Raw genomic sequence first — 27,195 nt, forward strand, 5'->3', positions numbered from 1 at the left:
ACTATAGGAGACATGTTATAAGAGACACACTATAAGACACATACTATAAGAGACACACTATAAGAGACACACTATAAGACACATACTATAAGAGACATACTATAAGAGACACACTATAAGAGACATACTATAAGGGACACACTATAAGAGACACACTATAAGAGACACACTATAAGAGACACACTATCATAGACATACTATAAGAGACATCCCACCCTCCTCTGCGTTTCCTGTACAATAGGGACATATCAGCAGGTTAGAGTAACCAGACGTTCCAGGTCCCGTCTCTAACCAAGAAGCAGCCGGGGATCAGGGTCTGGAGCTGGGGTATACAGGCACCGTCTGGAGCTGGGGTATACAGGCACCATTTAAAAAAAAAAAAATCTCCCAGCCCAGATTTTTCTTTTTTAAAAGCTGCTGACGAGTTCTCTTTAAAGACAACCCCTGCTCTATACTCGGGATCCCTACATTTTACTGCCCCGTGGATTGGGATGATGTTTTGTAAGTAATGAAACGCCTTGAAATGCAACAAGTTTTATTCCTCTAGTAAAATTCCCACATCTTTCCCCGTTCTAGCCGACTGTCACCGCTCTGAGGAAACTTTCCTTCTCCGTCAGTAAAAAATGCTGCTGAAACCTTTTGCTTCTCATCTGTGTTCCCGCTCTGTAATTAGTGTGTGTGACGATGATAGATGCATATATATATAGCATAGAGCCGGCTCCCCGTGGCACTGCCAGACTCCATCTCCATCAGCAATTTCATATCATCAGCATCACTGTCGTCACTTATGTCACTGGTACGCTCTCTGTTGTACGACGGGTCGTCAGGCCATCGAGGGAAAGGAAAGGCTATCCAAAACAGAATGTGCCAGGACCCTTTGATTGCTGGAGGCGGCATCAATGGATTATTATGTGGGATTAGTCACAAGTGAATTGGCACATGTGTCAATATCCTATCTGCTTCCTGATGCCGTCAGAGCAAGAAGGAACGGAAGGAACAAATATGTAAAAGACATTGAAAGCACGTATCTGCCTTAAAGGGGTACTCCGGACAAAATATTTTTCAAATCAGCTGGTTTCAGAAAGTTATTTACTTCTATTTAAAAATCTCCAGTCGTCCAGTACTTATCAGCTGCTGTATGTCCTGCAGGAAGTGGTGTATTCTTTCCAGTCTGACACAGTGCTCTCTGCTGCCACCTCTGTCCATGTCAGGAACTGTCCAGAGCAGTTACAAATCCCCATAGAAAACCTCTCCTGCTTTGGACAGTTCCTGATCTGCAGACATTCCACCAGTAATACATATGAACAGGGTATTTTATACACAATTGACTTGCTATTAAGAAGCTCAGCAGGGAATCAGGAACTCGCTTTTAAAATCCATTGCAAGTTTATTATCGTCAGGGATTCTCCATTAATTTCCAGTTGGGCCACATCACGTGTAGACAATTAGGCGGCTAAAATAAGAGTTTCCACTCAGGATTTCTGCCACCCCGGGCAAATCTGTGCCGTGCAGACATATACAGCTGTATACAGCACTATGTGTGTCCATTACAATGTGTTCAGATTGATATTCTACACCAGGGATGGGGAACCTCATGCCCTCCAGCTGTTGCAAAACTACAATTCCCATCATGCCTGGAAAGTTAAAGCTTCACTGTCCAGGCATGATGGGAATTGTAGTTTTGCAACAGCTACAGGGCGGCACTTTCCAGCACCTCCCACTATGTCGAAAGCATTTAAAGGGAACCTGTCTTCACTTTCATACTGACCCATGAGTTATGGGTTCAGGTCCTAGTGTCTTCTGTCCATCCCACCTGCCTTGGCTGATAGATCTCGGCTTTGGCTTCAATTAACCTTTAGATAAATCTCTCTTTGTGATAGGGCCTTAAGAGTCTTGACTGATTTAACAGTGCGGAAGGTAAGGATCCTATAAATGTTCCGGCGCAGGTGACAAGTGCATGGAAGTAAGTGACAGCCGGCTCCGAGTCCAGCACCAGCGCAGCAGCTGTCCTGTCTAGGGTAGTACCACAAACAGATGGTGCTGTGTGACGGACGACACATGGAGAGTTCTGACTGCCCCAAACTACTGAATGTGCTGAGCTATGTAATGTCTCACAGTATGACCAATGTGTAATATGGCGTATACTATATATCTACAATGATTTCATCAGTCTTCTGAGACAAGTAATGAGCCGTCAAAGGGAAAGTTAATGTCCCTGTTCTATTAAGTGACTCTGCTTGTAGGTCCTGGAGGAAGCAGATTGGGGGACTTTATTATGTTTTTGTGTGATCTTGCATATCATCTACAGCAGGGTTTTGCACATGGACTGTATGTCCGGTCGCATGTTGTCGCTGACCGGCACTGTATATATTTTACAGGAACTTTTTATTTATTTTTTTAAACAGTTGCAATTGATAAATTCCACGTCACACACTATCACCGCCTCCTAACTAGCATAACATAGACCAGTGCTGCAAATAGAAAACCCACAGTATAGATCCATACAGAAAATCCATGCAGGGGCTTACATCACAGTATTTCACAAAGCTGCACTAGAAACATTGTGCCCCCTTTGAGTTTAATTACCATTGCCTGAGTTCTCTGCTTGAACCCTAATTTAATTAATAGGGACGTATCCACAGTAACTTGTTCTCCCAACACGAGCTGCAACTGCCGACCAGGAGGTAAGAGCTTTGTGACTGGTGCCCTTTAAAGCGATACTGTATTCACTAACCCACCCACCCCCCAAACCGCTTGTACTGTCTGTTTGATGAGAGTAAATCCTTCCTGGTCGGGTCTTTTAAAACGTGCCCAGTCCTTTGGTTAGGGTAAAAAATCATCTTTTAATCTGCAGCAGCCGAGTCAATGCCCCTCATCCTCAGTGCCCCTCACACTCTATGCTCTTCATACACGGTTCCCCTTATACTCAATGCTCCTTACACTCAGTGCCTCCATACTCCATGCTCCTGATATGCAGTGCCCTTCACACTCCATGCCCTTCATACACGGTGCCCCTTACACTCAGTGCCCCCCATACTCCATGCCCCTGATATGCAGTGCCCCTCACACTCAGTGCCCCTCATCCTCAGTGCCCCTCACACTCCATGCCCCTCATACACGGTCCCCCCCTTACTCCGTGCCCCTCACACTCCATGCCCCTCATACACTGTGCCCCCCCATACTCCGTGCCCCTCATACCCGATGCCCCTCACACTCCATGCCCCTGATATGCTGTGTCCCTCACTCAATGCCCCTCATCCTCAGTTCCCCCATACTCTTTGCCCCTCATAACCGTTGCCCCTCACACTCAGTGCCCCCATACTCGTTGCCCCTCACACTCAGTGCCCCCATACTCGTTGCCACTCACACTCAGTGCCCCCCATACTCCATATCCCTTATATGCAGTGCCCCCCATACTCGATGCCCCTGATACGCAGTTCCCCCCGTACTCCGTGCCCCTCATCCTCAGTTCCCCCATACTCCGTTCCCCTCATACCCGGTGCCCCTCACACTCAGTGCTTGTCTCTTTATTTCTCACTCCATTTAATGTATATAGAGTATTACACCTGCCGGCTTTAATCTGCAAATATGAGACAAACATCGCAATCAAATTTCACCTATGAGGGAGGCAAATGGCGGCTTCTCATACTAAGTTGTAGGAGCCAAAAGAAGAGGCGTCTGAGAATGGAGGAACGAAACCACAAGGGCTCAAAGCCAGAACCTAAGAGAAGTAACCAAATCTATCACATTAGTCTCCCGAAACCTGAAACGCTGAGCGCACTCCCTTTATTCCTCCCATAGAAGGTGACAATAATTGCTCCATAGGATTCTGAGACTAGGCACTCCGAATGATTTATACTTACAGTAAAGTTATATGTGCGCCTGTACCCTGTACGGATGCTTTTACATCAGATGTAGCCTCATTTCTGTGATGTATGAGAATCTAGAGAATTCTATTTAATAAGCAATGCATAATGCTCGGGTACGCCATCACTTAATCCCTTAAGGTCGGGGCCAATTTTCGTTTTTGCGTTTTCATTTTTTCCTCCTTGTGTTTAAAAGGCCGTAACACTTGCATTTTTCCACCTAGAGACCCACATGAGCCCTTATTTTTTGCGCCACTAATAGTACTTTGCAATGACAGGCTGAATTCTTGCATAAATTACACTGCGAAACCAGGAAAAAATTCAAAGTGGGGTGAAATAGAACAAAAAAACGCATTTTTTTTATTTAGGAGGTTTTTGTTTTTACGCCATTCGCCCTGGGGTAAAACTGACTTGTTATATATATTCCTCATGTCGTTACAATTACAACGATATGTAACATGTATAACTTATATTGTATCTGATGGCCTGTAAAAAATTCAAACCATTGATAACAAATATATGTTCCTTAAAATCGCTCTATTCCCCGGCTTATAGCGCTTTTATCCTTTGGACTATGGGGCTGTGTGAGGTGTCATTTTTTGCGCCATGATGTGTTCTTTCTATCGGTACCTTGATTGCGCATTTACAACTTTTTGATCGCTTTTTATTACATTTTTTCTGGATTTGATGCGATCAAAAATGCGCAATTTTGCACTTTAAGATTTTTGGGCGCTTACGACGTTTACCGTGCGAGATCAGGAATGTGATTAATTAATAGTTCGGGCGATTACGGACGCTGTGATAGCAAACATGTTTATTTATTTATTTACTTTTATTTATAACCTGGGAAAAGGGGGGTGATTCAGACTTTTATTAGGGGAGGGGGGTTTTTACTACACTTTTTTTTTCTTTTTTACACTTATACTAGAAGCCCCCCTGGGGTTAGGGTTATTCCCCCTGGGGTTAGGGTTATTTCCCCTGGGGTTAGGGTTATTCCCCCCTGGGGTTAGGGTTATTCCCCCTGGGGTTAGGGTTATTTCCCCTGGGGTTAGGGTTATTCCCCCCTGGGGTTAGGGTTATTCCCCCTGGGGTTAGGGTTATTTCCCCTGGGGTTAGTGTTATTCCCCCCTGGGGTTAGGGTTATTCCCCCTGGGGTTAGGGTTATTCCCCCTGGGGTTAGGTTTATTCCCCCTGAGGTTAGGGTTATTTCCCCCCTGGGGTTAGGGTTATTCCCCCCTGGGGTTAGGGTTATTCCCCCTGGAATTAGGGTTATTCCCCCCTGGGGTTTGGGTTATTCCCCCCTGGGGTTAGGGTTCCCCCCCCCCCCCTGGGGTTAGGGTTATTCCCCCCTGGGGTTAGGGTTATTCCCCCCCCTGGGGTTAGGGTTATTCCCTCCCTGGGGTTAGGGTTATACCCCCTGGGGTTAGGGTTATTCCACCTGGGGTTAGGGTTATTCCCCCCTGGGGTTAGGGTTATTCCCCCCTGGGGTTAGGGTTATTCCCCCTGGGGTTAGGGTTATTCCCCCTGGGGTTACGATTATTCCCCCTGTTGTTAGGGTTATTCCACCTGGGGTTAGGGTTATTTCCCCCCTGGGGTTAGGGTTATTCCCCCTGGGGTTAGGGTTATTCCCCCTGGGGTTAGGGTTATTCCCCCCTGGGGTTAGGGTTTCCCCCCCCCCCTGGGGTTAGGGTTATTCCCCCTGGGGGACTTCTAGTATAAGTGCATTGATCTCTCATTGAGATCTTTGCTGTATAGTAATACAGCATAGATCAATGAGATCGGCACTCGGATGCTTTCGGCTGCTGCAGCCGAAAGCATCCGAGTGCCGAGCCGGGATCAGCGCTATTTTGGCGAAGACCCCGGCAGCAGTAAGATGTGAGGTTCGCTCCTCCGGGACAACGTCCAGGAGGAGCGATCCACCCCACTAGACACCAGGGAAGTGCTGGATCCGGTAATCAGATGCCGCTGTCATCTTTGACAGCTGCATCTGATTACCGTATTAGCGGGCACGCCGATCGGGCCGTGCCCGCTAATACCCGTGGCCCCGGGTTACACCCAGGACCGCAGCGGTTCAGAGGGGGGTCGCCGCGTGGCCCCGCTCTGAACACCTCTCGGGGACATATGACGTACGGGTACATCATATGTCCCTAAGAGGTTAAAGGGATTGTTCACTAAATTTTTCAACTGGTCCCAGCAAGTGTCAGAGATTTGTAATTTGAGATTTGTTACTTCTATTAAAAAATCTCTAGTCTTCCAGTACTTATCAGCTGCTGTATGTCCTGCAGGAAGTGGTGTATTCTCTCCAGTCTGACACAGTGCTCTCTGCTGCCACCTCTGTCCATGATAAGAACTGTCCAGACCAGTAGCAAATCCCCATAGAAAACCTCTCCTGCTCCGGGACTAGGTAATCTTCCTCTGTGGTAGAAGTGCAGGATGCAATGTTAGGGTGGGTTCTCACTGAGGAATTCTTGCGGATAAATTCCGTGGAATTCCGTCGCCTGTACGCGTTCACGGCCGCGCGCCTTTCCGCCCGTGCCATAGACACCATTCTATGTACGGGTGGATTCTGCATTCCGCCGAAAAAATTGACACATCAATTCTTTTAGTGGAATGCGGAATCAGCCGGCCTCCACGGAATTTATCCGAAAGAATTCCTCAGTGTGAACCCACCCTCAGGACGTAGTTCAGACTGAAGCTGAGCTGGAACTGGGAATGGACTGAGATAGCTAGAAGTGGCGGATAGCCTGGGAGCACACATGTGGTTGCTGACTGACAAACAACAACTGACCAAAGAGGTTAGAAGTTGGAGACTATATATAAACCCTCAGGAAAACATGGCAGAAGACTCCAGAGCCTGTCGGCTGAGCTTATAAATACAGGTGGACAGGCGCATGCCTGCCACTAGAGGGAGCCCAATCCTCCAGGAGGTCAGCTCAGAGCAAGAGAAGCTGAGAGACAAGGAGATGATCACAACACAGTGCGACCCAGATCGGGTCGGGGTAACGGACACGGCTGTGTGCCGTAATAGCTATTATCAGTGTAGTCCCTGCCTGGAGTCCCTGCTGATGTCAGGCACAGGGATCAGTGATGTCCCGGCATAATGATGGGAGCAGCATTGTAATTGACACTAGAAGCCATCGCTAGTTGAATCTATCTGTGTTTTATCGGCAGTTTATATAATAGATAGGCCTAGTGAATGAGCCCCAATGTTATATATGCAATCTCCTTACCCAAAGTTACGGTTTATGGAAGGAAAATGGAAGGTTAATAGAGTTTTCAGTGTGACTGCACATCTGGTGACTTTTTCTAAATGAAATCACCATACAGACCGGAACCCAGGCCCTGTTTACTGTTGTCTCCCTGAATTAGAAGACTCTACTTGCTACATCACAGAGAGTCGCTGTAACCATATAGAACACAAAATACAGAGCTTTGATACAATGAAAGATGATGGAAAACAAAGCATCTGTCAGAGCTTATCTGGGTGATCCTCGTGCATTGCCTTTATAAAGCCTATCTGTCTACATTAGCCTGGTCAGATTTAATACGCTGATTTTTAATTCTGCGGAAAAAAAAAAACAACAAATCCTTGAAATAAACAAAGCAGGCGACTCATGTATCCGGTTACTCTTATAGGGACCTGTTTTTTCATGAACTTGTATTGATAAAAATAAAAAAAAAATCACATAAAGAAAAGCTATAATCTACCAGTCTAACCAATTGTCCGTATAAACATAAAGAATAGTCAACAATACAACACCACAGTATCCGCATGCCCATGCTTTGACTTTGTTACTAAAGGAGAATGGGAGATATGATCGTACGACCTTGGTCACTATGAAATTATTGAACAAATTGTTATTCGATCTGTTGAGGTTGAGTATGGGAACGGTACCATAGAGTCTGACCCATGTACAATGAGTCCCTATTGGTCTATGTTACCAATATGTAGGCAATTTATGTACTCTTATAAGAGGGGGGAAGCAATACCTCTATAGTATGACATAGGTTGGTGTATGGCATGAATTCTACCACAAAATTGGAGACATTTGAAAGCATAGTATGCCAGGTACCATACAGTACACCATGTATAGTCCCCGGCCTGTTAGCACTTTACTGGCGAAGGTGGCAATATAGTTTCCCCCATACACTTGGATGACCGAATATTCATGTGTCCCCTATGAAGACAGGAGGGGTAAGCTGTTGTCAGGCAGCTCTAGCGGCAACTTATTTCTCCCAGAACAATCGGAAGAGGCAGTTGAAAACCAACTGACCCTTCTCTCACCTGACATCATCTGCCGGGGGAGAATTGGGAGTGGTGAGGAGCGAACAGAATTTCATATAAAAAAAATAAAAGAGTCCGTACTTACCTGTCCACACTCCCCAGATGTCCTTCTACAGGTCTCCGGTTTCCACCACCAGCTTGTTTTGTGTATATTTACTTATCACACTGTGATTTGTTCCAGTGTTTCTGTTGGAAATGAAAAATAGCAACATTGGAATGAAAACATGCTGTGATAAGTAAATATACAGAAAAGAAGCTGGCGGGGTAGAAAGCAATTGGCATACATGGGGATCTCGTCTATACAAAGCTAGCATCCAGAAAACTAACTGTATGCAAGTGCGAGTTTGTCCAACTCAATACTGAACTTTACTGGCAACCTGCCAAACTGAACTTTTGAAAAGTTGTCTCATCTCTAACTGGGAGGCTACCGTATACCGTACTTCAGACAGTCTGGCATCCGTGTCCATAACCTGTACTGTGAGGTCTATGAATAGTAGGATGAAGGCAGCATCCGGGATTACGTACAATTGCCATAAGTTTAATTTTAGGTTTTAGCATCTGGCTAGAATTACTATTCCGTGTGTGGGCAGTGAGTGTTAATACATTTTATATTATTAATTGTAAAACAGATTGAAGGTAACTTATTGGTTAAACTATGCGTTATACTCATTACTCATTGAACTTTGTGCCCCACTCCAGGTGCTTGGAAAAGCTGGATCTAGTCCTGGGAAACCAGGTAAAGTTTGCTAGGACTGGATCCAGCTTTTCCAAGCACCCGGAGCGGAGTTGTTGAACAGAGTTCAACAATATTCAATGGACCTTTAATAAAAGCCAAACCGAAAAGGGTGTAGATAACGGCCATCATTGTTTTCATCATCATTTTCTGTTTTTTGTTTTTTTTGGGGGGGGGGCCCTGAAAAACGCTAGAAGTGTGTATAGAGGTGTCCCTAACCTCCGACAGTCACAGTGCATTTGGCTGGCTCACCGTCTTTAATCACTGCTCATGGGCATTCCATCCGCTAATATATTCAGTGAAGAGAAATATAAAGGATCTGATCGGCCTGTTAAATATAAAGGACTCTGGACGCCTTATAAACATTATTCAGGTCTTGACCTTCAGCCCAGCAGCACAGAGAAGTTCCTGAGGTCGGAACGCGCAGGGAGAAGACCCCTGACCTCTTGTCCAAATTGCTTGAGAATAAAAAATAAAAAAATTATCTTGCATTTTTTACAAATTCTAATATCTATGAATAATATACGGGAATATTAGATACCCCATATGATCGGTATTTCCAGTGGTGTGCAAACCTGGTAAAATAGGTAGAAAATGGGAATCTAATAATGTGTTATATTAAAGTCTATGGAGGATTGTTAGTCTGGGCGCGCTTTTCCAAAGACTTTAAAGGGACAGTATCATCAGTTAATGGCTTATTATTTAAAAAAAAATTTTTATGCTTAATATATTTTTTAAGAATTTTTGGTGACATTTTTTTCAAATTATCTACATTTCTAGCTATATAATAAAATATTTCTGAGATCTTTCAGTTCTCATTCTCATATGGAAAAACAAAAATGCATAAATTTAGTGTATAACATGTTCCCGGTGGTGCCAATTACCACGGGCTGACTCCCGTCAAGTGAAGAGTCCAAAATAAAAAAAATTAGATCCAGCTCCAACAAGTGCATTAAAAAATTCCAAAATTTATTATAGAAACACAAAGTTAAAAAACATGGATATCCAAGTACAACACTGACGCGTTTCAGAGCATAAGCTCCTCAGCCACGCACATGTTAGAGCTGGATCGAATTTTTTTTTTTTTTTGGGCAGTTCTCATTCTCACCACTGGGGCTAAAACTAAGCTCAGACTTCCTGTTTTGTCTGTGGTGATAAGAGGAGACTGCTGTAAAGTGATCTGTACAACATTGCAGCGTCATGTGACACCAGTAGAGGAGACAATAGCAGCTCCCTGTGGAATGACCTCTTCACAGGTCACAGAGCACGCTCATATTCATCTCAGGGGCACAGAGTCTGACTATTGTCGTCTATATCCATGAGGCTTGCTGTAAAGCATGTTACTAAATGCTGTTAAAAACAGCTCAGACAAGATGGCCGCGCCCATAACAAAAAGTGACATAAAAAAAATTAAAGTAAAAAATAAAAACAGATTAGAATAAAAGAACAAGTTTTAGTACCTGAATCTAATCAGTAACAGAGAATGTAGGTGACACAATCCCTTTAATGTCAGTCATTATTAAATTCAAAATATGGCTGTATTTTATGCCTATTTACTGTTATATTTTGCTTTTATTTTATTGCTTTGATTTTACTGTGTGTGAACATGGCCTGATAGAGTATGAAGGCTGAAATGTAAAAAAATCTGTGGATCCATGAATCTGCTCTTGTGCTTGATGATCGATTACTGTGCATTGATCGTATGATTGGTGATTGTAATGGAGCTGCGTCACAGAGGGGAGGGCAGAAAGTCACACTGGGGGCAGGTGGGCCCGCCGCTAGTGCTTCAGGCCAGGTCAATGACTGGGAATAGACTGGTTCCTGAGCACGATGGTTCAAAAATAGGACCGTGCAACCCAGGGCTGTGGAGTCTGAGTTGGAACCAGTTTTGGCTGGGGTTGGAGTCGGAGCTTTAAAAAAAATCTTAGAACAATTTAAAATTCAGTTTTGATATGAATATTATAAGTTTTGCTCATCAATATATATTATGAGCAACATTCTAATAGGACACTGACCCTATTACATAAGGGTGGTCGGGGAATATATCAGTAATAGGACACTGGCCCTATTACATAAGGGTGGTCGGGGAATATATCAGTAATAGGACACTGGTCCTATTACATAAGGGTGGTCGGGGAATATATCAGTAATAGGACACTGACCCTATTACATAAGGGTGGTCGGGGAATATATCAGTAATAGGACACTGGCCCTATTACATAAGGGTGGTCGGGGAATATATCAGTAATAGGACACTGGCCCTATTACATAAGGGTGGTCGTGGAATATATCAGTAATAGGACACTGGCCCTATTACATAAGGGTGGTCGGGGAATATATCAGTAATAGGACACTGACCCTATTACATAAGGGTGGTCGGGGAATATATCAGTAATAGGACACTGGCCCTATTACATAAGGGTGGTCGGGGAATACATCAGTAATAGGACACTGGCCCTATAAGATGAGGGTGGTCGGGAATATATCAGTAATAGGACACTGGCCCTATAAGATGAGGGTGGTCGGGAATATATCAGTAATAGGACACTGGCCCTATAAGATGAGGGTGGTCGGGAATATATCAGTAATAGGACACTGGCCCTATAAGATGAGGGTGGTCAGGGAGAGGTTGTCGGTCATTATTTGGCAGCTTGTTTCTGAGCTGGAAGAGTCCATTGTGTGGGGGGAGATCTGTGCTGGTCTCTTCCTGGATGCTGGATGACTGTATATGAGCAGCAGTGTAATATGGAGATATCCTGTGTAATATAGTGGAGGAGAAGACATAAGTAGTGTAGCAGTAACCTCTGTCCTCAGTGTGGGGTTTTCTCTCTGGGAGAAGATTGTGTGGTTTTTTTCAGTGTTCTATGGCTGCAGCTGTGTGTGTGTGCGCGTACGCATGCTATGGCAGGCCCCCACACCCACAGTGACCCCTCTATATCACTGTGTGTGACCCCTCTCTATATCACTGTGTGTGACCCCTCTATATCACTATGTCTGACCCCTCTCTATATCACTGTGTGTGACCCCTCTCTATATCACTATGTGTGACCCCTCTCTATATCACTATGTGTGACCCCTCTCTATATCACTATGTATGACCCCTCTCTATATCACTATGTGTGACCCCCCTCTATATCACTATGTGTGACCTCTCTATATCACTGTATGACCCCTCTATATCACTGTATGACCCCTCTATATCACTATGTGTGACTCCTCTCTATATCACTATGTGTGACCCCTCTATATCACTGTGTGTGACCCCTCTCTATATCACTATGTGTGACCCCTCTATATCACTATGTGTGACCCCTCTCTATATCACTATGTGTGACCCCTCTATATCACTGTGTGTGACCCCTTCTCTATATCACTATGTGTGACCCCTCTATATCACTATGTGTGACCCCCCTCTATATCACTATGTGTGACCTCTCTATATCACTGTATGACCCCTCTATATCACTGTATGACCCCTCTATATCACTATGTGTGACCCCCCTCTCTATATCACTGTATGACCCCTCTATATCACTATGTGTGACTCCTCTCTATATCACTATGTGTGACCCCTCTCTATATCACTATGTGTGACCCCTCTATATCACTGTGTGTGACCCCCTCTCTATATCACTATGTGTGACCCCTCTATATCACTGTGTGTGACCCCCTCTCTATATCACTATGTGTGACCCCTCTCTATATCACTATGTGTGACCCCTCTATATCACTGTGTGTGACCCCCTCTCTATATCACTATGTGTGACTCCCCCTATATCACTATGTGTGACCCCTCTCTATATCACTATGTGTGACCCCTCTCTATATCACTATGTGTGACCCCTCTCTATATCACTATGTGTGACCCCTCTATATCACTGTGTGTGACCCCCTCTCTATATCACTATGTGTGACCCCTCTCTATATCACTATGTGTGACCCCCCTCTATATCACTATGTGTGACCCCCCTCTCTATATCACTGTATGACCCCTCTATATCACTATGTGTGACCCCTTTCTATATCACTGTATGACCCCTCTATATCACTATGTGTGACTCCTCTCTATATCACTATGTGTGACCCCTCTCTATATCACTATGTGTGACCCCTCTCTATATCACTATGTGTGACCCCTCTCTATATCACTATGTGTGACCCCTCTCTATATCACTGTGTGTGATCCCTCTCTATATCACTATGTGTGACCCCTCTCTATATCACTATGTGTGACCTCTATATCACTATATGTGACCTCTATATCACTATGTGTGACCCCTCTCTATATCACTATGTGTGACCCCTCTATATCACTATGTGTGACCCCTCTATATCACTATGTGTGACCTCTCTCTATATCACTATGTGTGACCCCTCTCTATATCACTATGTGTGACCCCTCTATATCACTATGTGTGACCTCTCTCTATATCACTATGTGTGACCCCTCTCTATATCACTATGTGTGACCCCTCTATATCACTATGTGTGACCCCTCTATATCACTATGTGTGACCTCTCTCTATATCACTATGTGTGACCCCCTGTATATCACTATGTGTGACCCCTCTCTATATCACTATGTGTGACCTCTCTATATCACTATGTGTGACCCCTCTCTATATCACTATGTGTGACCCCTCTCTATATCACTATGTGTGACCCCTCTATATCACTGTGTGTGATCCCTCTCTATATCACTATGTGTGACCCCTCTCTATATCACTATGTGTGACCTCTATATCACTATGTGTGACCTCTATATCACTATGTGTGACCTCTATATCACTATGTGTGACCCCTCTATATCACTATGTGTGACCCCTCTATATCACTATGTGTGACCTCTCTCTATATCACTATGTGTGACCCCTCTCTATATCGCTATGTGTGACCTCTCTCTATATCACTATGTGTGACCCCTCTCTATATCACTATGTGTGACCCCTCTATATCACTATGTGTGACCCCTCTATATCACTATGTGTGACCTCTCTCTATATCACTATGTGTGACCCCCTGTATATCACTATGTGTGACCTCTCTATATCACTATGTGTGACCTCTCTATATCACTATGTGTGACCCCTCTCTATATCACTATGTGTGACCCCTCTATATCACTGTGTGACCCCTCTATATCACTATGTGTGACCTCTCTATATCACTATATGTGACCCCCTCTATATCACTATGACTGACCTCTGTATCACAGGGATCTGGCAGTGTTAGCAGTGTATCTGTGTGTCTGGTGAATATTAGTAAGAAACATAGAAGATGTCAGCAGGAAAAGCCCCCCTGCTCCATCTAGTCTAGTTGTGAGTAGTTCAGGACATGGAGGCTGGAGACTGGCTGCACCCACTGCACACACCGGAGAAGCTCCTGTATATACAGTATATATTCCCTCAGAAGTCGCCCCAGGATCATGTAGGACATTAGGGAGAAGCTGCTGAGCCGGTGTGATAGAGAACTCCCCTGGTATATGACCGGCCATTTATCAAGGAGCAGGAGTCGGGAGTCGGAGTCGGTCCTGATAAAAGTCACGAGTTGGAGTTGGAGCTGCGGCTTACAGACTCCACAGCCCTGGTGCAACCACCATCCCCGTGCTGGCACCGGTCTATTGATGTAAAAATCTTTTATCACTTTAATATTATAATAATTTCCCCCATACACACAGCTGATTCTTTATATTATTATTTTAGTGGCATAATGTAGATAACATTAGAATTCCCCTAACCCGTCTATTGTATGTCATTGAAATCCTTTCTCTTGGATTTTCCCCATTCATAGGATGACAGGTGGTGTACACAGTCCGGAGATTGATGTTCGCAACCCTTGACATAAAAACTTGGCTCCTAGAGCAGATCATTTCATTCCATGGCCACGGCCAAAATTGCCCGGATTGGCATTTTATTTTCCTGTCAAGGATTAATGACAAGTTTGATCTCTGCCCCCGACAAGGTGACGGATGATTTGTGAAGCCAAAGGCAGCGGGACGGACAGCGGTTTCAAATATTTAGACTATTGTTTTTTATTTATTTTTTATTTTCGTGCCGATCCTTACATTATATCTTACATTTTATATTGTACATTTATTATACCGCAACGGTGAAGACGGTTAACACAACATCAGCTGCTGGATGTAAACTCCATCTGTATAACTGCTGGGACAGAAGGCAACCACCTGGAAAATAAGCTTTCCGGAATATTGTAAGGTGACCGGCTTTGCTGTATGGTGAGATTTCACATCACGGCCTCGTGCACCGTGCCGGCACTTAGACAGGTGAAGTATGAGCAACCTTGTAGGCAATCTGGGGGACATTAAAGCATCTCTGTACCCACAATCTGACCCCCCTCAAACCACTTGTACCTGCGGATAGCTGCTTTTTATCCAAGATCTGTCCTGGGGGCCGTTCAGCAGGTGATGCAGTTATTGTCCTGAAAAAAACTTTTAAACTTGCCTTGTGTCAAATTGGCGTGACCTAGAGTGTGTGTGCCTTGCACCTCTCTGTCCCTCCTCCCAGCCCTCCTCATCATTAGTAATAGGAGCAGTAGTGGATTATAATAGGGGCGTTTCGGGCGGCAGCCCGGGGCCCTGAGCTCCTGGGGGGCCCATGACCACCCAAAAAGACTTATACTTTCAGTGATGTACTGCCTCCTGGCTACACTTCCGCCATGATTTGCAAAAATCACAGTTTTTTATGGCAATTTTGCACAAATCAGGACATTATGACATTATCTGTCCTGTACTATGAACGCCAGGATAGTGCTGCCATAGTTACAGTGGGGTGGGGGGGCCCAGGCTTGGTGAACAGCCCGGGGCCTATGGTAAAGTTAATCCGCCCCTGAATAGGAGTTCTCCTATTCATCACCTGTGTGAACTGCACATGAGCTAAATCATTAAGGCACCTGTGCAGTGTTTACACAAGTAATGAATAGTAAAAATCCTGCCCAGGAGTATTCCTAATGAGGAGGGTGGGGAGGAGGGACGGAGGGGTGGTGCAAGGTTAGGGCACAGATACTCCAAGCCACGCCAATTTGACACGGGGCTGCAAGTTTAAAAGTAGTTTTTTAGGACGATAACTGCATCACCTGCCGGACGGACCCCGGGACAGATCTGGGATTAAAAGCAGCTATCCGAAGGTACAAGTGGTTTGGGGGGGTCAGATTGTGGGTACAGAGACTGATGTACGTGTACCCCAGCCTAAGATAAAGCTCCGCCCCCACTCACCCCCGCAGGATTCGTAAGAGGGGTACGTCTCTTAGTGAATTTGGCGGGACCTGGGCTTGGCATAGGAATTGTGCAAAATGTATGCCTGTTCTGGAGCAGATGTAATTTACCTCCTCCCCGCCTTGCCGCTTTGCCCCTTGCTGTCCATCAGACGAGCGGGGGGTTACGGCAGGTGTATGCCAGGGAGAAGGCCACAATCTGCGCCTCCTCCGCATTGTACACCAGGGGCGTATCTTTAGTAAGTGTGCCCCTCTGTGTGTCACCATATAGTGCATCCATGTGAGTGCCCGCTTCTGAGATACTTCTAGGTAAGAGCACAACATCCGAGTGTGTCAGACCTACACGGCTTCATATTCTCCTGTAGGTGGCGTACGGTGAAGTGTGTGAGTCCTGTGGTTAATTTTCATACTTCTCCTTAGGCTGCAGTCACACAGTAGTTTATTAGGAGCGGATATGATGTCTGCAATTGTCCACAATTTGCCAAAAATGCGTCTGTATTACAGAGATATTTTTGCGGATCAGAAAAAAGGGGGAGGGTGATAGTTAAATAAGTGGGAATTCTTTCATATTATTACTGATCCGTCAGCTTCCTGTGCTGTCCTATTCTGCGGCCGTGCCACTTCCAACTGTTCCTTCTGGGCACGTGTCGTTTGTCTGCACACAGTTAGGATTCACCAGGGGCAGCGCCGTCCTGTCCGCTCCTCTGCTGGGGTCCGTGCTCCGCCTGGGGCTGGTCGTGTCTTCCAACATCTTCTTTCATCTTCAGCTGCAGTGACACCACTGTCCACTAGGGTGCTCATGCGGCCAACTGCTAGTGCCACCCAACAATGTAGAGTCACCTGCGCATATTTAAACCAGCTCCACCCCCTACTTTATACCTGAGCATTATTGCAGTTGTGCATTTTAAGCAAAGGTGCATTTCCGTGATCCTGCTCATTCTCCCTGTATCCTGACCTGTGCTTGTTCTTCAGATTATGCTTCCTTCCTGACACCTGTCTGTACCGTTTACTTGTTGCCGACTCAAATTGTCTGATCTTGCCCTGACCCTTCGCCTGTCCGACTGATACTCATCTCATCCCTGGTACTGCTCTGACTCTCCTACTGATGACCCGGCTTGCTGACCTCATATACTCAGTCTGTTCCCCTGTTCTTGGGAACCGACTGCTTCTCACACCAGGACCACATTTCTAGAGCGAGCTAGTGCCCTCTAGCCGCAGAAGTCCAGCGTGCACATCCTGGATAAAGGGTAAAGACCCAGGGGGCACTAAGGGTCCTATTAGACGGGCCGAGGACAGCCTGATCAATAATGTAAACGAGCGCCAATCTACTAGATCGGCGCTCATTAACTGAGCCTGTTACACCGTTCGATGATCGTTTAGCAGGATTTTGTATATAAATAAGTATATTGTTAGCGATGTTCGTGCAGCCCTTGCCCTAAACTGTCATACATTACCTCTCCACTCTCCCAGTCTTCTCCCGCCCTCTGAGCTTTAGAGCGGTCTCTGAATTGACAGACGCTCAGCCAATCACTGACCAGGACCGCCGCCATGAGCTCTGTGTATCGGCCCCACTTGGGTTGCTGATCTCCTGGGTACAGACCAGTATACAGGAGGTGAATGGGACTTATAGATCCACCACAAAGTCTTAAGACGCAATTGACTGTGCCTGATCTATACCGGCTACTGGATTAGTAATTCTATATTTATTGTATTTCTCAGGAAAATACCCAGGGGGGATCAGAGAGCCAGAATCAGATTAGAGAGCGTACAGGACGGTAACCATCAAGCTGGCTGGGCAGTCTCAGCTCCATTTTATTATTTACTATTAAAAATCTCTAGTCTTCCAGTACTTATCAGCTGCTGTATGTGCTGCAGGAAGTGGTGTATTCTCTCCAGTCTGACACAGTGCTCTCTGCTGCCACCTCTGTCCATGTCAGGAACTGTCCAGAGCAGCAGCAAATTCCCATAGAAAAACTCTCCTGCTCTCCAGACTGGTAAGAATACACCACTGGAGATTTCAATAGAAGTAAAATACAAAACTCTGGCCCTTTTTGGCACCAGTTGGTTTGTAAAAAACAAATAAATATATATATATATATATATATATATATATACAGTAATTTTTTTTTTTTTTTTTTTTTTTTTTTTTGCTGAACTACCCCTTTTATAATAGCCTGGCACTTTCCGTTCTGTAGATCACCAGGCGAGTCCAATAACATACTGTGGGTGCAGAAACATCATTGTACATATCAGCTCTTTAGGTTTCTAGTTTAACCCTCTGGTGCCTGAATGTACCTTACAGCATATATCTGATTTCCTTCATCTATTGGTTTGGCTGATATGTAAGAGACAGGTAGATACAGATACTCTATTTTACACATGAATTGTTACTGATGTGGCCGTGAATATACTGTACGTCATTGAGCCGCAGTATTGCCCTGGCGGCATCCAGTGTGGTCTATGGCATTAGCTGGTTAATAGCACTGAGATCCAGGTGAAAATAGGGAACATTGTTCTTATTACTTTCTGTCATATCAGTCTTATTTGCATTGATGATAACACTGTTTTTATTGGTTTGTAGCCGCCATATACCGGAGGTCGCCAAGTGCACACTTTAAACTGTGTAATTGTCACCTGTCACTTGACGGGCAGCGCGGTGTCATATACCGGAGACCATCTTCCTATATCTACATTTTCTTTTTGCATAATGTGTCTCCCCTCTGCCCCAGGCTGATAACCATAACAAGAGGATGGGGCTGACGGCTGATGCTGTCTCTCATCTCCCACCTCCTAATGCACAGAAGGTAAATGCGGAGCTGTCACCTGTCATCACCAGGTCTTCCATAGCTGTCACCCATGATAATGGCGCTGTCATCCTCCTCCTTCTTTTACACCTAGGCTTCACTGGGGTATGATGTGAATTATACATAGCATGCTGTGTACACATACGCCACATACAACAATTTAAAGAGGAACTCTGGCTAAATGTTTTTCTTTCAAATGAGCTGGTATCAGGAAGTTATATAGTTTTGTAAACAGGTTATCAGACTGGTCGAGATAAATGAATACGGACAGGCCATGTAAATATTCAACGACAGGACTAATGCCCATTTGTATTTGTTGAGAAATAGTGACACATATCTTCATAGTACATACTAGAAGGAGAAGGACGGCACTCCCTGCGTCGTTGGTGCTCATGGTGGGAACAACAGCAATAAGTAGAGAAAATCTCGGCACTCGCCAATAATTTTCTTTCATTTATTCAGTGCAGATGAATCAATAGTTACAATCAGTACATGTTTTGGCCAGGCATGGTCTTCATCAGCTTAGGTACCTGGCTGAAATGTGTACTGATTCTAACTATTGGTGCATCTGCACTGAATAAATTGAAGAAAATTATTGGTGAGTGCCGAGATTTTCATACGACGTTCCAATCAAACACTGGCCCAGATTTACTAATGTGGATCCAACCAGCTGATATCTCCCTTATGTGGATGTGGCGCTGAGGATGAAAGGACATTTCTCACCTTCATCCTCGGTGCCGTTTTCATGCAGGTTTTTTAATTTATAAAACGTTGTTGTCGATTCAAAACATACAAAAACAAGGACCCTACAATTAGGCCCCCAAAATATAAAAAGTACCATAACAACAAAGAGGATAACATCTGACAGTATAGGCATCAGTATGATACAGTATATACCACTTACAACGTTTTATTTCCTTATGGCCGCCCCAGGTCCACTGACGCAACTCTCCGATCCACTTCACTATCCCTGCCTATTACTGTTCCTCCCTAGTCTAACCAAATAAACAATCTAGTTCGCCATTGTCTCTCAACCGTCCGACCCGTTTGACCATGAGGCCCCAAAAACAGGCTAAAGAAAAAAAATTCCTGACCCACTCCATACCTCAGCCTTAGGCTTAATGTTTTAACTTCTAGGACCTCATATCCTGTCTTGAGGCTTTACCTCCTTCGTCATCTCACCATTAGCCTGGTATTCATAACCAATGGACCTCGAGTCTGAAGCTTCTTCAAAAGACCTTCCTCACCGCCACATTTCACTCCGTCTGGATGGGACCACCCCATATATTATGGAGAAGACTGCCCCCCCACAAACACACACACTTTTTTTACCCCTGCAGCCTGCAGCTATCTCTGACCCAGAGACCTCAGAGACCAACCATCCAACCATGGGCCATAACCTACTGTAAATCGGCACTCCTGTATATCTTATTTACAGTCAATGTTAACGTTATGCACTTGAGTTGCAAATCCCTTTTGACTTGGGGTCCAGGTCATCCATGATGGATACAGTGAAGGACACCCACCCACACCAGCGCTGAACATCAGTGTTATGTGCCAAAGTCTCTACTCAATATATGAATACCCCAGGTGTTTGGTAGTTGGGAGGCGTTCCTATTGTACAATGATGACTCTTTATTTTCCGGACCTCCTGGTGGTTGTCGCACTTACACAGTAATCTCAGTCACTTTCTTTGCTCCATTTTCCATTACCATTTTACCCCTTTAATCCCTCTAAGCCCATTACTGCTCTTTTTTTTTGTGATTCTTGTTCCTAATTCACCATTACCTCTTATTTCGTATGCTTCCAGTCCCACCGCTTTCTCCTTTTCTGTCTTCCTGGAGATAAGACGGCTGACGGCAGTAGACAGTAGTTTCAGTACTTTTACATCCTATCATTTCACATTGTATGGAATAAATTTGGGACGTTTGGCAAGAGTTGCATTTTTCTTGGAATCTTTTCAATGTGCTACTTGATGTCTCCCATGTGTCAATGTTTTTCTTTTTGACTCTTGCTTGACCTGTGATTTGAATACTTTTCATCTGTTTTATGTTGGATTCAGTTCATACCTTTAATTCCTACCATCCCGTTGGTGAGATCAGTAACACCAGGACCCCTATTTCCCATTATACAAAGAATCTGACACATCTTTATTCTTCTAGTACTTTCTGTCGCTCTGAAGTTTTTTGCCAGTGCACATTTTTTCATATGTTACAGATTGTTCTAATAAATAGATTGAAAATAATAGGAAGAGAGCAGTTTATACCTTATAAAGGGAATAAATGCAATTATAGGAAATGTACACAGTCATTACATAGTACAGGAGTAATTAAAGGGATTGTCCTTCCATTATGATGGATATGATGGAATGATTGCAGGGATCCAACTGCTGGAACCCTCCACGATTCCAAGAATAGGGTCCTTAAAAAAAGAGTCAGAAAACACAACCGTGTTTTCCATGATAACTAAAAAAAAAAAGTAATGAATGTAAATCGCAGACTTGCTTTATGTCACATCTATTGTTGATTTAGATTTTAAAAGTTATAACGACAGGTACACTTTAAGGGGGTGGTTCACCCAATTTTTTTCTTTCTAATCAACTGGTGCCAGAAAGTGCCAAGGACTTGTAATGTACTTCTTTTAAAAAAAAATACAGTCTTCCAGTACTTATCAGCTGCTGTATATCCTGCAGGAAGTGGTGTATTCTTTCCAGTCTGATGCAGCGCTCTCTGCTGCCACCTCTGTCCATGTCAGAAACTGTCCAGAGCAGGAGAGGTTTTCTGTTTCAATATATTTATTAGGTTTTAACAAACTTTTCCAAATAAAACCAGTTGTACAACTGAGAACCGTACAACATTTCCAACAAACATACATAATTTCCAAACAATTATACATGCATTTCAACAAGAAAAGAAGAGTATTATATTAGACAAGGATCTGATTACACATCAGGAAACCATCCATAGTCATAATCCTTGTTTAACAAAATAGAAAATGTTAAGGTGAAAAATAGGAGCTTGATGTCCATGGTGACCAATTCTCTCTGAACCTTTTAATAGAGTTATTACCAAAGGCTATAGCCTCCTCATATCTGTATGTAGTGGTAATTTCTTGGATTGTGTCCTCTATTTTAGGAATAGAAGAAGATTTCCATCTTCTTGTTAAGAATAGTTTCGCAATTACTACTATTTTGCAAAACAGAATGCGAAAGGGTGGTGGAATCATATGGATCCCTACAAGTAAAAGTGCTAATTGGGGTGTTAGTGGGATTTGAGTTTTAAATAATTTGTCCACTAATTTAGAGATTTCACTCCAATATTGTGTTATCCGTGGGCAATACCATAGAATGTCCCAACAAGAAATTAATACATTTCTTGTAAAGATAAATCTGCCAAAATTGTCTAACAACAAATAAATACCCTAAATACTCCATTCACTCTATCAGAAATTCATTCTGTCATACGTCAACTTCCAGTAGGGAAATCACCCGGCCCTGACGGTCTGACTAATTTTTATTATAAAACTTTTATTAATATTCTTTCTCCCCATTTACTTGCTTTTTGTTCTGATATTGCAGATAAGGGCTCGGCCCCTGCAGAGAGTCAGAGAGAGCGTTGATTGTCACCATCCCTAAACCAGGGAAAAATTCAGATGTACCCCAAAATTACCGTCCGATATCACTACTCAATAGTGATATCAAAATCTATGCTAAGTTAATAGCACTAAGACTGGCCCCCATGTTATCAGTTCTCATTAATGAGGACCAGACTGGCTTTGTTAAAGGCCGTCAAGCCACTGATAATACGAGGAGACTTATTAACATCATGCACTATCTAGAAAAAAACGGGGGAAAGTTCTCTGATCCTCTCATTAGACGCCGAGAAGGCGTTCGACCGCATTAATTGGTCGTACGCCTTCTCGGTACTTCAGCACATGGGCTTTACGGGACTAATTTTTAATGCCATAACAACTCTTTTTTTCCGCCCCTTCTGCCCAAGTTTTTGCCAACGGCTCCTTATCCTCGCCCTTCCGATTATATAATGGTACCCGGCAGGAGAGGTTTTCTATGGGGATTTGCTGCTGCTCTGGACAGTCCCTGACATGAACAGAGGTGGCAGCAGAGAGCACTGTGTCAGACTGGAGAGAATACACCACTTCCTGCAGGGCATACAGTGGCTAATAAGTACTGGGAGACTGGAGATTTTTCTTTTTTTAATTTTTATATGTCATTTTTAAATGACAAATCTTACGTTTTGCAGATTTGTACTGATATCTCTGTGATAAGCTCTGTATACATACACTTGGATATAGCTGCTTTTCCAGAGTTTCTAAGATCATATAAGTTGGATAAACCAGGTAAGGTGCAATAATAGCAGGAAATAAGATGTCCGCAGCTCCGCTCAGAGATGAGGCCGGGGATTATTTGGCCACCACTATGTCCTTTATAAATGATGATACAGTACAGGAGATAACAGGAGACCTTCTCTCTCATGTTCTTGGTATATTATTTTAGAAATGAACCTGTATGAATTAATTCCATTGATCATAGTCTCAGAGAGTTCTCTTAGTGTTTGAGACACTCGGTGATTAACAGTGATGGATAAAACGTCCCGCTGTGCGGCTTCAGAGCGGTGTCCGTGTTCTCCGTCGGTCTCTAAAACTCACAGACTGATAAATATCAAACAGATACATATAGACCTGTAACGGCAAAGCTCAATTACCCCGTCCCAGCTTCGGAGTCTTCAGAAGAAAGATCTATAATTAAAACCCAAACAATCCCCCGTGCTGCGCAGGTTCCACTCCGCCGTCTCTCCCCACGGTCTCCCATTTAGCTGCAGACGCCGTCATTTTGTACAGATTTCTCTTGTGGATGGAGAATGAGATACTGTATTGTACGTAGCCAGGTGGATGTGGACACGGATTAGCTCTTCCTTGCTAAGGCTGGGTTTACACTACGTTTTAGCAATCCGTTTTTTGATCAGTTTTTGCATTGACTTCCATAAAAAAAATAAAAATAAAAAATAAGATGAAAACATCCGTTTTTTTTAACGTACACAAAAACGTATATGGATGAACGGATGTACACAAATGCATGCATTTTTTTCATCCATTTTTTGCAAAAAGGGGATGAAAAAAACGGATTGCAAAAACGTAGTGTGAACCCAGCCTAACAGGAAAGCACCAGGCCTATGGCTCCTACACAAGAGCATTTTACTTCCATCCAGTTTGCTTGTGTATATAGCACATTGTCTCATTGTTCGCTGGTCTTAAATTAAGCCCTCCCCCCCTTTACCCGGACGGATTCACAAAGAGGTGCGCGCCATGAACCATGAATTGCGCAACAATCTTCCAGCAGGTAAAGATGTGTAATGATTTATGCCGCCGCGCCTCCTCCCCGCCTTGCCGCGCCTGCTGCTTGCCCATTAGGAGAGTGGGGCATACGGCAGGCGTACGCCAGGGACAAGGGACGAATCTGCACCTTCTCTCTGGTGTACGCCAGGGCCGCAATAGTGATAAACGCTCCCCATTGAGTACTTTTTGTAAGGAGGAGATACTTCACTCTTTGGCTATGTTCAAACTAAGTAAAAAAAGGAAAGATCCACTTTTTTTTTCTGTTTTTGAATCATTTTAATTGACATCAATGAATTGCATTGAAGTCTATGGAATAACAGACGTAATTAGCACACAGTGTATTAAAGAGTCACTGTCGTATTTTATTTTATTTTTTTTGCAGAAATCAATAGTCCAGGTGATTTTAAGAAACTTTGTAATTGGGTTTATTAGCCAAATATGCCTTTATCTGCATTTAAAAAGCCTTTTCCTAGCCCCTCCCTCTCTCCTCTTTTCCATCCACTGCAAAAAATCAGGAAATTGTGACTTGTTGTATCAGATGTACCCAGTCTGTTCTAGGGAGAGGGGAGGGGGAGGAGGAAGGAAGGAGTTAGCCAACAGCAGAAAGCAGATAATAGAGGATTACAAGCATGGAGCTCGGTGAACCCTGCAATCAGAGCTCAGAGAGGTCAGTGCTAACTGTCAGAGGAGATAAGGGGTGAGGTATTTGTAGATTAACTCTTTGCTGTCCTGTTTTGGTCTTTTATTTAGCTCTCTCCATAGGAGAACAATGAAGACGGGGGGAGAGCTTCAAACTGCTTTTTCATGATAAAAATGCATTTTTCGGCTAATAAACCCAATTACAAAGTTTCTTAAACTCACCTTACACCTAACAGTGACACTTTAAATGATTGACGAAGGGGCGGCCCTGTCACTTGTGCAGCCTGTTCAGCTGCACAGGGGCCCGGGCCAATAGAGGGGCCCGCAAGGTAAAGTGTCAGCTCAGCATGGCAAATGTCTATAGTGGGCCCCCAGGTGGCATCAGCTCCCAAGAAGTGTGGGCCCCATGCTCCTGTGGGGCCCACTTAGTGACTGTATGCTGTGCCTGGTTGGGGCTGGTTCTCCTCTCCTCCTGCACACTGCTGCTGACACCCCCAACTGTACTCCACTGTCTGGCATACCTTGTATTAGGAGGAGAGGAGAGAGAGCATGTGATGACAGACCCCACCACCACCTTCCTGTACTCCACGGTCTAGCATACCTTGTATTAGGAGGAGAGGAGAGAGAGCATGTGATGACAGACCCCCCCCCCCACCACCACCACCACCACCTTCCTGTACTCCACTGTCTGGCATACCTTGTATTAGGAGAAGAGAGAGCATGTGAAGACAGACCCCCCCCCCCCCCCCCACCCATACACACACCTTCCTGTGCTCCACTGTCCGGCATACCTTATGTGAGGAGGAGAGGAGAGAGTGTGTGATAAAAGTGGCTTGAGGGATCCTGCTAGGTTATGGCTGCCAGGGACGGGACTGTGAAGAGGAGCAACAGCAGCAGCTCTGACAGTGAGTGATTATTGTCACTCAGTGTGTCTGTCAGGCTGCAGGAAGTTGTAAGATAGTAGAGGGTGGAAGAGAAAGCACAGAGCCCCCAACCCTCTCTGGTGCTGTAAGTTTTATTGTAAGTTTATGCCTTTTAGCCAATATGTTCTATCCCCTATTAGTGGTGTTCTGGGGTCACTTCCACACTCTGAGCTATATACTCTCATCCCCCACACAGTATCCAGTGTATAATGCATCCAGCTGCAAACACTACAACTCCCAGCATTTACTGCACTCTGAAGTCCTCGGGATATGCTGGGATTTGAAGTACAAATGATCAGACAACTCAAGTGGTTGTCCTCTCGGAAACTACAACTCCCAGCATTCTCTAAGAGCTTCATAAATGTAAGGCATTCTGAGAGTTGTAGTTATTGTTATTCCGGGAGTTTTGGTTACAGATACATCAGTGCAAGATGGGACCAGGTCAGTATGTCGTCTCTGATGGGCTCTTTATTTGGGCCCTTCACCCCCCATGATCAGTTCTATTGGTGGTCACAGGCCCACTGGGGCCTGCACAGACTGCAGTACAGTCCTTTAGTGGGCTCTGGCATCTGTGCTGCGCTGTAGGGCCCTCCTGAGAAAACAGGACACATGTACTAGATACCCGGGTGTATATATATGTGTGAGAAACAAATAGGTTATGGGGGCCCAAAACATTTTTTGCACAGGGGCCCTTTGCAGTCTGTGTCCGCCCCTGGATTGACGTCTTTTGAGAAGGACCTCAAATAATGTTGACGACAATTATTTTCGGATGTCTTTTGTAAAAAACGGCCATTATTTTTTAGTTGTTTACACACCATTTTTCTTTTTTCACAGTTTTTACCGTTTTTACTATTTAATTTAATGGACTTTTCAGTTAAAGACAAAGAGCGATCAGTCCCCATTACCTAAAATAATGGACCAACGGCCGTCACTGCACTGACGGACGGCCAAACAGCAAAATAACGAACAACATTTTGAAAAATATTAAATGAAAAAGAAAAAATGTTGTTTGAAAATAGCCATAGAATGTAGCCAGACGTGAGCAGGGGCATAACGAAAAGTGGTGCAGAGGCTGCCGCGCACTGGGACCCTGCGGCCTGAGGGGGCTCCCGTGCACATCTGCCCCTAAAGGAAACAGCAGTAACTTCCTCTTACAGATTTTGCGTTGGGGCCCAAACCAACACAACAAGTTGTGAGCAAAACCCAGAGAGGTAATAACTGGACACTGGTTCCCACCTTCTTTTTTCTGTTGCCCCAAACTATTAGGCCGTTCTGAGCCATTCTGGATGGGAGCACCGGATGCCACTAGTTGAGTCTATTTCTCCTGTTTCTTTCTGGTTGTTCCTAATGTATGTACAGTATG

General features: G+C 44.3%; 1 protein-coding gene across 3 annotated transcripts in view; it reads left to right on the forward strand.

Moving 5' to 3' along the window:
• KSR2 (kinase suppressor of ras 2) overlaps positions 1-27,195 on the forward strand; it is a 304,420-nt gene that overhangs the window by 163,659 nt on the left and 113,566 nt on the right. The window lies entirely within an intron of this gene.

The sequence above is a fragment of the Dendropsophus ebraccatus genome, chromosome 3 (genome assembly GCF_027789765.1).
Source record: "Dendropsophus ebraccatus isolate aDenEbr1 chromosome 3, aDenEbr1.pat, whole genome shotgun sequence".
Classification (NCBI taxonomy): domain Eukaryota; kingdom Metazoa; phylum Chordata; class Amphibia; order Anura; family Hylidae; genus Dendropsophus; species Dendropsophus ebraccatus.